General features: G+C 41.3%; 1 pseudogene; it reads left to right on the top strand.

The window, feature by feature from the left end:
• Positions 1-10,184: 10,184 nt before the first annotated feature.
• On the top strand, positions 10,185-11,661 carry LOC100946836 (annotated as a pseudogene).
• The last annotated feature ends 641 nt before the right edge of the window (positions 11,662-12,302 follow it).

Raw genomic sequence — 12,302 nt, 5'->3', positions numbered from 1 at the left:
AAAAGTATCCAATGTACACAGCCCTATTATGAAATTAATTTATAGTTTTCATATGAAATCTATAACCTAATAACAGCCTAAGAATATGGGGAGGAGGGAGGGAGAGGGGAAGGGGAAATGGGTGGAGGGCAGAGGATTGGAGGGATCACTTCTGTGGTTTATCTGTTTATCTTACAAGGGTACAAGTGAATCTTTCTAAGAGAATCTTTAGAAAGATAGAATCTTTCTAAGAGAATCTTTAGAAAGATAGAATCTTTCTAAGAGAATCTTTAGAAAGATAGAATCTTTCTAATATGAACGTTTTAACACAATAACTAAGAAAATGACATGAAGGCTATGTTAACCAGTTTGATGGAAATGTTTCAAATTGTACGTGAAAACACCACACTGTACCCCAGAAGTGCATTAATGTACATAGTTCATAGTTACCATTCAATTAAAAAAAAAAAAAGGAAGAAATAAAACTTTATTTTGTCTTTGTAGATGACATGATTGTCAGTGTAGAAAATCTGAAAGAATAACAACAAAAATTTCCTGGAACTAAAAAGCAACTATAGCAAGGTTGTAAAATACAAGGTAATATGCAAAATTCAATCACATTCCTGTGTATCAGCAATGAACAAGTGGAATCTGAAATTAAAAACATAATACATTGTGAAGCACGTGGGTTGTGCAATGGTTACTTGCCTGAGGTTAATGAGACAAAACACATACGTGACAAGCTACATAAACCAGGTTTATTACTCTCAGACAGACAGCAAGAGCCAAGGGAAGCCTAGGATTCGTGACAAGCAGGTGCCTGGAGGCTCAGAAAGCTGCCTAGGGCAGAGGGAATAGCAACAGTGCTTTCCCCTACTTGCACTACTGCTGAGGGACCCTAGAAAGCAGCCCACTGTGGGGTTTATGCCCCAGGGGACACATTAAAGGGCATGGGAGGTGGGGACAGGAACAAAGCCCAGGCTGTTCTAGCCAGCTCCTCCTTATCTTGGCATGTCATGTTTTCAGCACATTCTACAGTTATTCTTGAGAACTACAAGCAAGAAAGGGGGAAGACCTGGGTCAGTCCAAGGCCACCTGGAGAACTGTCCTTCAGTCAGCACCACTGCCCCCAGGAAGTGAAACACTCAGGTATAAATCCAACAAAGCATACACCAGATCTGTATGAGAAAAGCAACAACAAATACTGAAAAACTGAGGCAAAGAGGCTACATCCCTTCCCTAAGGTCATAGGGCTCAGGAAAGGAATGGCTTCACATGAACGGGCGGCACTGGAAGCAGGAAGCCAGGCTCCAACACCCTGCCTAGACCCCCTCACTATGCTTACTGCTGAGATTTCTGGGCATTTGTGCTATCGATGAAAGAAAAGTCACGTTTTTAAAGAATTAAAGTTAGTTTTATTCAGAAGTCTTACTGAGGACTCCAGACTGTGGCCTACTCCCCAGGCCAGTCCCATCAGACCACCCCAGCACACTGCCTCAGCCCACATCCTGTACCATAGCGAGAGCTCAGTGCAGCCAAGCACGTCAGACCTGCTCAGAGGTTACACAGAAGTGGAATCGCACCAAGATTTGAGTGTAAGAGGCACCTGGTAATAGATCACAGAACTACTAACTACTAACTTCATCAGAAAAAGGGAGATTAGGGCAACCTGTCTCTTAAGGAACGCAGTGACTCAGGAGAGAGACATGGAGGGTTGGGGGTTGTATGCTCCATCCTACTTTGTCTTGGAAGCATCTTTCCAGAGAGCTGCTGGTAGTCATGGAGTCAGGGGCACCAGGAGGTTATTCTGGCAAGCAGAAAGGAGCAAACATGGCTTCTCACATTTGCTACTTTGTTTCACAGTGCCTGAATCATTTGCTTATCCCTGCCAACCAATGATTCTGCCATCAGGGGTGAGCTCTGGAAAGATAATTATGGTTGGGTCATCAGACTCTGCCCTGTCCTTTATTAGATGAGGAGCCTGAGGCCTCCAGGAAGGGACTTCCTTGAGGTCACTAAATAAGCCCCAGGTCCAATCTTGAGCCTAGAAGGACCACAGATGCCTGCAGAATGCCTGCAGCTCTGGCTAAGCCCTTGTGCTGGGAAAGGTGGGGCAGCATGCTGTGCTGATCACAGAGTCTAGAACTTCAGTACTTAACAACAGTCTACTTCTTGATCAGGTATAGTCTCAGCATGCCAGGCACAGAGAGCAGCTCCTCCACATGGAGGCACAGGCTGGCTCCTGCAGTCCTTTCCCATCTAACACAAGGACCCTGTTGCTCCAGAGGAAGGCAGAGAGCCTGGGAATAAGCCATCCCCTCTGCCCACACCTGATTGGTCAGAACCCAGTTCTCACCTGATCGCAAGGAGGCTGGAAAATATAGGCTGGAAAGAGTGCACGGACATGGGCATTAGCAAACACACAACTCAGCCGGCATCAGTGCCCTTTACCCCCATTACCTCGTCAAACATTCAAAGCAGCACTGTAACGGGAGCATTATTATCACCACCTGCATAGCTGAGGCAACTGAAATTCAGTACTACATCAAACTGACTCTGAATTTCTTGAATTGCCCTGGAGTATTCTTTTCACCACTGCATTTTACTGTATGAGAGTAAAATTAGGCAGACAGATGCATCCTCCCAGCTTTGTAGCCAAGGATGTTGCTGGTCTTTCAAATGCTATAAGTGAAAATATAAATTAGCAAAATATTTTTGTATGGGAACTTGTAAATATCTGTCAGAATTAAATGTACATAAATGTACATATATATATATATATAGAGAGAGAGAGAGAGAGACAGAGAGACAGAGTTTGTTTGTTATTATTTTTTGGAGACAAAGTCTTACTCTGTCATCCTAGGTAGAATGTTGTGGCATCACAGCTCACAACAACCTCAAACTTTTAGGCTCAAGTAATCCTCTTGCCTAAGCCTCCCAAGTAGATGAGACTACAGGGACCCACCACAATGCTCAACTAATTTTTCTATTTTTAGTAGAAATGGTCTCCCTCTTGCTCAGGGTGGTCTCAAATTCCTGGGCTCAAGAATCCACCTGCCTCAGCCTCCCAGAGTACAGGGATTATAGGTATAAGCCATGCTCAGGCAATGTGCATATTTTTGACCTAGCAATTTTATTTCCAGGAATGTCTTCTGAAAAGTTTTAGAAGCATACAATGATTTTTTTTTTGTCTAAAATGATTGATAATAGTGTTGTCTGTAGTGGTAAAAGAACTGGAAAAAAGTCCCAAAAAGCTAAAATAAATAATGGAACACCCATATAATAAAACACTGAAAACAATGCCTCCACCAAAAACAATGTGAGATATCTCTATATGCCAACAGGAAAAATGCATGACTTCTATGGATAAGTGATGAAAACGATTTTATATATATAATATATATATTATAAAATATATAATTTATAATATATAATTATATATATGATGTCATCTCATTTGTGCAAAAAAAGTATGTGCATATAAAGCATTGGAAAGAATTGCTAAGAATCTGTGAAAAATGTGCAGTTCTGAAGAGTGGGATGGGGAAATTTTTACTTAATAACTTTTAACTATTAATTTTTATAATAAACACAAATTACTTCTATAAATAACTATTTTTTTTTCTTAGCTTTGTCACCCTCAGTAGAGTCACAGCAACCTCCAGCTCTTGGTCTTAGGCAGTTCTCTTGCCTCAGCCTCCCAACTTGCTGGGACTACAGGAGCCCGCCACAAAGGCCAACTATTTTTTTGTCACAGTTTGGCCGGGGCTAGGTTCAAACCCACCACACTCAGTATATGGGGCTGGTGCCCTACTCACTAAGCCACAGGTGCTGCCAATAACTATTTTTTTAATATGCTCTTATCATTGGATGCAGTGGCTCACATCTGCAATCCCAACATTTTGGGAGGCTAAGGCAGGAGGATCACTTGAGGCCAGGAATTTGAGACCAGCCTGGGCAACATAGAGAGACTCTGTCTCTACAAAAAAGAAAAGAAAAATCAGCCAGACATGATGGTATGTGGCTATAGTCTAAGCTACTCAGGAGGCTAAGGAGATGGAGGTTAGTTACACTGAGCTATGATCATGCCACTATACTCCAGCCTTGGTAATAGAGCAAGAAAGACCCTGTCTCAGAAAAAAAAAAAAAAAAACAGCCAGGCATCTGTACTATCAGCTACTCGGGAGGCTGAGGCAGAAGGACCACTTGAGCCCAAGAGTTTGAGGTTGCTGTGAGTTATGACACCATAGCACTCTACCCAGGGTGGGAGAGTGACACTCTGTCTCAAAAAAAAAAAAAGTGTTTATTGTCAGCTCTGTAACTGCATGCAGTGATTAAACCTGATGTCTGACAGTTACTTGCAAGTACAATCTGAAAATAGAGTTTTTCCTCAAAATTCACTCTGTTGATTGCTAAATTCACTAGGGCCTAAGTCTCCCTCCCTTGGTTAGTCTGGAATTCCAGCAAAGGACAGGCTTTGATGGAGATGGATGAGCACAGCTCAGATCAGCCACACAGGAGCTTATCTAACTGCCCTGCAGATTAACTGCAACCAGCTCACACTTGCTCCTTGGAAGTCTTGAGGACAGCCCCAAGGCTTCCAGAACACTTGGATCTTGACTTAAAAAGAACTCTAAACCCGGGTGGCGCCTATGGCTCAAAGGAGTGAGGCGCCAACCCCATATGCCAGAAGTGGCGGGTTCAGACCCAGCCCCAGTCAAAAACTGCAAAAAAAAAAAAAAAAGAACTCTAAACCCTTGCCAGCTCCTCAACAGCCCATATCTACACCAAGCTTTCTAGAATAGCAACTATATGGAAAAGGAAGGTGCCTTTGAGGGGGAGTAACATGAATAGAAGCCATGTCAATGAGAAAACTAGCTTCACACACACACACACACACACAGACACACACACCTGTATGTGCACACATATGCTATGTATAAAACACTATACTAGGATGCTTATAATACTGAGGAATTATACACAGGTTGGGGCCTAATTTTGGAGGGATTTGAAGAGTACTGATGAGGGGCACTTGTATAAGAGAGGCGAGAGCAAGCCTGTGGGACAGGGAAATCGCTGCTGTGATCAAAGTGGCTTTGGGGAAGGTCAGCTCTGACTTGTGGTATGAGGAGTAGATTGGGGCTGAGGAGGATCCTGAAATAATCTATAGGTTCTGAAAATGAGAAGTGGGCCCCACAATGCACAAAAGTCGTTAAATCTGTCTCCTTCCATCAGGTCCCAATCAGTCCTGTCCCACTACTTTACCTCACATACCCGTGCCAGTTTCCTGCTGCTCTCCCTTGATGTTGAAGCATCTTTGCCACCACATTCCAGCATCCTTGGATTAATCACCACTGAGGATGGTTTTAACACTGAAGCTAGCATTCCATGAGTCATGATGATCCCTGAATTAACTGAAGCTTCTTGGCTGGGCAGGGTTTATGTAGAGTCAACCAGAACTATACATTTGGGCATTTCAGGGTCTGGCTTGCCTTAGAGGAAAGAGGAAGTGACCAGCCTGAATTGGACCTGATGATGGCCAGCTCCTGGATCCCATTAGAGAACTGAGAACACCTCTCTGCCCTTGGCATGTGGAACTGGATCTAATAGACCCCTACATGAGGGGAGAGGATTCAGTGAACAGGAATCTGTAAAGAGAAATTATCTTCACATCCCCCTCCACCCCAGTGGACTGCATTAGGTGTGGGCTAGAAGAGGGAAGCTGAGACAAAGATATAAAAAGCCATTTGGGACAAATCTCCAAGGAAAGATAAAGGCAGATGCCTGGGCTGTGTCTGGGAACTACCCAGCCAGACCCCTGGGGTGCTGAGTTCCAGCTAGCCCCCCAGAGCTCCTCAACCAGGAGCTCTGAGCTCCCAGACAGGCTCCACCACATGTAGTGTCAAGGCCCCTCAAGACCACCCCCAGGTTTAATAATTCTCTAGGAGTCACAAGACTCAACATATGGCAGCAACCACCTTGAGATTAATTATAGCAAGGACACCAAGTACAATCAACAAAGGGAAAAGTCATAGGACAAAGTTCCAGAGGGGGCCAGGAGCAAGTGTCAAGGACCCTCTCCCAAGGCAGTTGTGAAGAACATGTTAATATTCCCAGAAATGAGTGGGAAATGCTGCCAGCCAGGGAAGTGTAGCAGAGACTCAGTGCCCAGAGCTTTTATTGGGCTGGTCACACAGATATCCTCTGCCTGGCAAGGACCCAAATCCAGACTCCCAAAGAAAAGTTGGTGGTCACCATAAACTGCGCTGTGTGTACAGTCCAGGAGGAATGAGCCACGCTTACTGGTTAAATGTCAGACACTCCCAAAATTTAAGTTCCCAGATACCAGCCAAGGACCAGGCTTGCAAGTAGGTCTTTCTAAGGAAAGCAATTTCAGGCCACCTGTGTTCAGTTGTCTGCACAATAACCAAAATAATCAGACAAGAAAAAGAAATGCTATAAAAGCAACAAAGGGCTGGGCACAGTGGCTTACTTGTGTAATCCTACTACAGGTCCTTTGAGAGGCTGAGGCAGGAGGATGGCTTGAGGCCAAGAGTTTGAGAATATCCTGGCCAACATAGCAACATCCTGTCTCTAAAAAAATAAAATAAAAATCTTTTTTAATTAGCCAGGTGTGGGGGCATGCATCTGTAGTCCTAGTTTACTTGGGAGGCTGAGGCAGGAAGATGGTTTGAGCCCAGGAATTTGATGCTGCAGTGGGCTATAATCAGGCACTGCACTACAGCAGCCTGGGAGACAGTAAAACCCTGTCTCCAAAAAAAAAAAGAGGCAGAAGATGATAATTAGAATTGACCCTTGAACATCGCAGGCGTTAGGGGAACTGAGTTCCATATAAAATTTGACTCCCAATAGAACATAACTCCTGACAGTCTACTATTGGCTAGAAACCTTATCAATAAAAGAAATAGTTGACAAACATGTATTTTGAATGTTATATGTATTATATACTTTATTCTTACAATAATGTAAGCTAGAGAAAAAAAATCATAAGGCAGAAAAAATACATTTCCTATTCATTAAGAGGAAGGGATAGCACAGAGGTCTCCACCCTCCTTGTCTTCATGTTAAGTAGGAGGGAGAGGAAGGGGTGGTCTGACTCAGGGGCAACAGAGGCAGAGTAAACCCGCACATGTGGACCTCTGTGGTTCAGACCTATGTGGTTCCAGAGGTAACTGTATTTTCAGACCACATGATTGTTTACCTGAAAAATAATAAAAAGATAGGCTGGAAATTATTAGGAGTGAAATTTATACTTGGAGCAAGTTGGTTTAGAGCCCACCTAGTCTCTCACCTGACGAGGCCCCAACAGGAAAAGTAGGGGTGAGTATAACTTTGAATAAAGTTAGAAGCATTCATTGTTACACAGGCTGAACATTCTAATCACATAGCTGAGATAAAATTTTGTGACTAAAAGTCAGCAAAGGAGCTTTGACTTTCTACAAGAAACCATAGAAGCTGTGAGGGTTGTGCAGGTACAGCCAGCAGAGCAGACTACCAGGCAGAGAGGCCCACGTCCTGGCCCCCCACACCCTGGCCCCCGTGTCCTGGCCACATCTTTCCAAGCCTGTGAAGGGCTCCCGTGACGCATCCCCATGTTATTGAATATTTGCAAAAATTAACTTAGGAACACTGTCTTTTACTCTGACCTTAACTGTTCATCTTGCCTGTGGCATTGGAGCAGTGGCCACAGGATGGGTTCCCATGGTCAGCAGTGGAGACAAGAGTAAGCCAGTCCTGGGGGCGATCCCAGACCAGGACAATACCAGTACCCAATTATACGAGGAAGCGACTGCAAACCACACAACTCAAACTGAATGAATCCCCAACTTGCACCAGGGTCCCAAAGATGTGCTGTCCAAGCCCTCCCTGCTACCTGAGTAAACAACATTTTAATGGCTCTAAAATGTCCTTTCAAAGACAGGCAAGATAAACGAACATAGACAAAAATCAAAATGCTTGTTTAAAACTTATTAAAGCTTAAATATACAATTATAACTCTGGTATAACCAAAAGATGTTTTAGAACATAATTCCTGATTGGATATATATGAAAAGGACTTTCTTTTCTGATCTTTAAATTTATTAAAAAGCTTAGAGAAAATCCATATACAAAATCAATGGACTATGACACAAAAGTGACAGATAGAAATTGTTGTGATATCAAGAAGGAATTTATAACCAAAAGAAATCTCAGATCATAGCAAAATCAAGAATTCATTAAATAGGAAGAAACAGATCTCTAGCAGAAGTCACAGATTATGATGAATAGGGTCCTGTGTTGTTTGATAATTGAACTGATGAAGATTGAGTCATACATTCATTGGAAAAATATTTAAATTTTTTATTGATTTGACACAAAATAGTGGTATTGACATAAATAACATAAAACTCCTAATACACCATACACATAGACACCATCCATGACAAATTAGATGATGAGTTCTGTCAAAGTAAAGAGCACTCAACATTAGTCACCACACAAGAAAACTTGAACCGATCAGTAATAAAGAAAAAACTTACCGCATGAATTTATATTACAAAGGGGGAACAAATTAATTTTTAATGATTAAAACTCCTCATTTAGTGTGTCTGTTTCATAAACAAGAAAAGTCAAAATTAACATGCAGAAATAACTATCTCAATGACCTTCACAAATACAAATCACAACCAGTTACAATTTACAATAAAGAAAAGAAAAGCTACTGAGAAATAACAAGGAACAAGTAAGATCTATATGAAATAAAAATTTTTAAATGTTACTATTGGACACAGAAAAATTACCCTGATCAAATAATAAAGTCTCAGAATGGAAACATCATAAATGCCATTTTCCCCTAAATTAGTCTATAAATAGATCATAAATTTAAAAATCTTGAAAAAAATGAGATTTTTTACTAGGTAAGCTGATCCTAAAAATTATATATAGAAATAAACAAGCAAAGTAGTCAAGAAACTTCTGGGAAAAAAGAGTAATAATGGTCAGCCCAGCCAAATATTGACATTTTATAATTAATTATTAAAATAGTGTGATGTTGATAATAAATAGACAAATAGAACAAAATAAAGAGTGTATAAGTAAATCTAGGCATATGTGAAAATTTAACATATGAAAAGGATAACATTTCAAATTAGTGCAGGAAAGATGATGTTGAAATAACTGGATAACCATCTGGGGGAAAAAAATGAAGTTGAATTCATACCTCATAACTTACTTGAGGATAAATTTAATACAGCTTTAAATTTTTAATATAAAAATAAAATATGAAAGTGTTAAAAGACTTTATGAGAAAAATTTTTAATAATCTTTGTATTTGTGTCCTATAATCCTAGCAGTTTAGGAGGCCAAAATAAGAAGGTGACTTCAGGCCAAGAGTTTGAGACCAACCTGAGCAACATAGCAAGATCCCACCTCTACATAAATTATAGTCCCAGCTACTCTGGAGGTTGGAGCAGAAGCATTCCTTGAGGTCAGAAGTTTGAGGTTACAGTGAGCGATGGTGGCACCTCTACACTCCACCCAGACAACAGAGCAAGACACTATCTCAAAGGTAATAGTAGTAATATCTATTACTACTTGAGATAGTAGACACTATATCAATAATATCAATTACTTCTCAATAATATCTATTACTACTTGAGATAGTAGACACTATCTCAAAGGTAATAATAGTAATCTTGGTATAAAGAATATCTTTTCAACTATGAAACACAACAGAAGCCATAAAAGAAAAGATTGATTTATTCAACACTATGCAAATTTCTCAAAGTCCCTTCAACAAGCCAACATAAATAAAGCTAAAAGACAAATGATAGACTGGAAAATACATTTGCAACTCACATTACTAAGAGCCAATTTGGCCTATTATATAAAGAGCTTCTTGTTAATAAAAAGGAAAAATATAACATAACCCAATAAAAAAGGAGGAATGAATATAGGGGAACAAATCCTACAAAATAATATGAAAACAGATTTTAAACATACAAAAGGGTTGTTGAAATCCACTTATAAGAGGAATAAAAATTAAATTTTCAGGGTCCTCCCGGGGGTTACCGCTGGGGGGCGCTCTGCAGGCCACCATTTTTTGGCGACTCCCGTGGGGCCGCCAACTAGGGGCCGCCCTAGTTTTCCCATTCTGGCCCTGTGGTCGCTGGTGCCCTGGTGTCCCCAGCCCAGTGACAAAAATGCTGAGCTTCTTCCGTAAAACACTTGGGCATCAGTCAACGCGAAAACACACAGAGAAGGAACCACTCGGAGAGGCACAGCGAGCTGCCACACATACTCCTGCAGCTGGAGATTTTATCATCACATGTGGAGTGTCCCTTCTGGATGGCACTGATGTGTGGCTTTGCCGAAAAAACCAAAGGAGAAGAGTTGTTTGATCAGATTATGTACCACTTGGACCTTATTGAAAGTGACTATTTTGGTCTGAGATTTATGGATTCAGCACAAGTAGTGCATTGGCTGGATGGAACAAAAAGCTTCAAAAAGCAAGGAAAACTCAGTTCACCCTACTGCCTGCATCTTCGAGTTAAGTTTTATTCCTCAGGACCAAATAATCTTCATGAAGAACTAACCCGATATTTATTCTTCAGTTAAAACAAGATATTCTCAGTGGCAGATTAGAAGGTGCCTTTGACACAGCTTGCAGCTGGCAGCCTACATACACTCTGCAAGCTGGACTTGGTCATCGTGATCTTGCTGAGCATAGTCCTGAACTTGTTACTGAGGTCAGGTTTATGCCCATCCAGAATAAAGAGACAGAACCGGCTATTTTTAAGAAATGGAAGGAATACAGAGGTCAGACACCAGCCCAAGCTGAAACTAATGTCTGAATATAGCCAAATGGCTAGAAAGGAATGGGGTGGATATGCGTGTGGTCATGCGTGTGGTAATGACTGTAGTTTGGGACTGACCCCAACAGGAGTCCGAGACCAAAATTGGTTTATTTTTTGGCCCAAGATAACCAGATTGGATTTTAAGAAGAATAAATTAACTCTGGTGGTTGTAGAAGATGATTTTCAGGGCAAAGAATAGGAGCACACATTTGTCTTTAGAATGGATCATCCCAAAGCATGCAAACATTTATGGAAATGTGCTGTGGCACATCCTGCCTTCTTCCACCTTGGAAGCCCTGTCCAAAAGAGTTCTTCTCGTCGGGATTTATTCAACTAGGATCCCGATTTAGATACAGTGGGAAAACTGAGTATCAGACCACAAAACCAATAAAGCATCCTTTGAAAGAAGGCCCAGCAAACAGTATTCTCCTTGAACTCTACAAATGAAAGCAGGTACATGTACAGCAAAACCTGAAGAACTCGGTATTCACAATGATGTCTCAACCCAGAGCAGTGGCTCTCAACAGGCTTGGCGTGTGAGATCTACTCTGCCTGTGATTCCTTCTGTAGCTTCTGGTCCCGTGCTGGTGGAAATAGAGAATTTTCCATAGAATTCTGGAATAGACCAGCATGACAGGAAATGGCTTTCTGCTGCCAGTGACCACTGTCAATGTGGTGGAAACCAGTGGAACACAAGGGCCTTGCCCCTGCCCCAGACTGCAATAGAAACAACACTGACTGTGTCCACCAGCACAGTGTGAATAATGTGGGAATCCATCATGGTGCTCATTTTCCTGGCCATGCAGCCATGTCTGAGACATGAGGGTTAAGCCTCTTAGGAATTGGGTCCTTTTGTCTTTTCAAGTTAATGGTATACATTTTCTGGTGCTTATAAAGGTCCAGTCACATTAGGAGAATTTGGGAGAGTTTATACTGAGCCTTTAGTTGTTTAGTGTTTGTGATTGAATTCTTTGATGAAAGGGAAAAGTATCTAAAGAAGGTATGTGCCATCAGTGATAACTACAGATGTTTCTGTGCTGAAAAGAGTATATATACCATTGTGATTGTGGAAAGATTTTTTTCATGATTTTAGCAGGTTAATAGATCACTTGGAATATATCATAGGAGAAGGTTTGTGTTTCTGAACAAGCTGCCCCCTGTTACCCTACCTTATGTCATCCAAATTGAGGTTAAAAGAATCAGACACCCTAAAAGCACATCCACAAGGAAGCACATCCAGGCACGACGTATTAGCCTTTTGAGATACTTTCATAAAACTTGTTCTTGCACACTATTTTAATACTTCTAAAGTGGCCCATGCCTTATTTTCAGTTAAATGCCTAAGATATATATATATATATATTTTTTTTTTTTTTTTTTTTTTAAGAAACTGGGTTTTGCTCTGTTATCCAGGCTTAACTCCCACTTCTGGGCTCAAATGATCTTCGCACCTCAACCTCCTGA

The sequence above is a fragment of the Otolemur garnettii genome, unplaced genomic scaffold (genome assembly GCF_000181295.1).
Source record: "Otolemur garnettii isolate 467f Iridium unplaced genomic scaffold, OtoGar3 scaffold00045, whole genome shotgun sequence".
NCBI lineage: Eukaryota > Metazoa > Chordata > Mammalia > Primates > Galagidae > Otolemur > Otolemur garnettii.
This window is presented reverse-complemented; position numbering and strand designations above follow the sequence as displayed.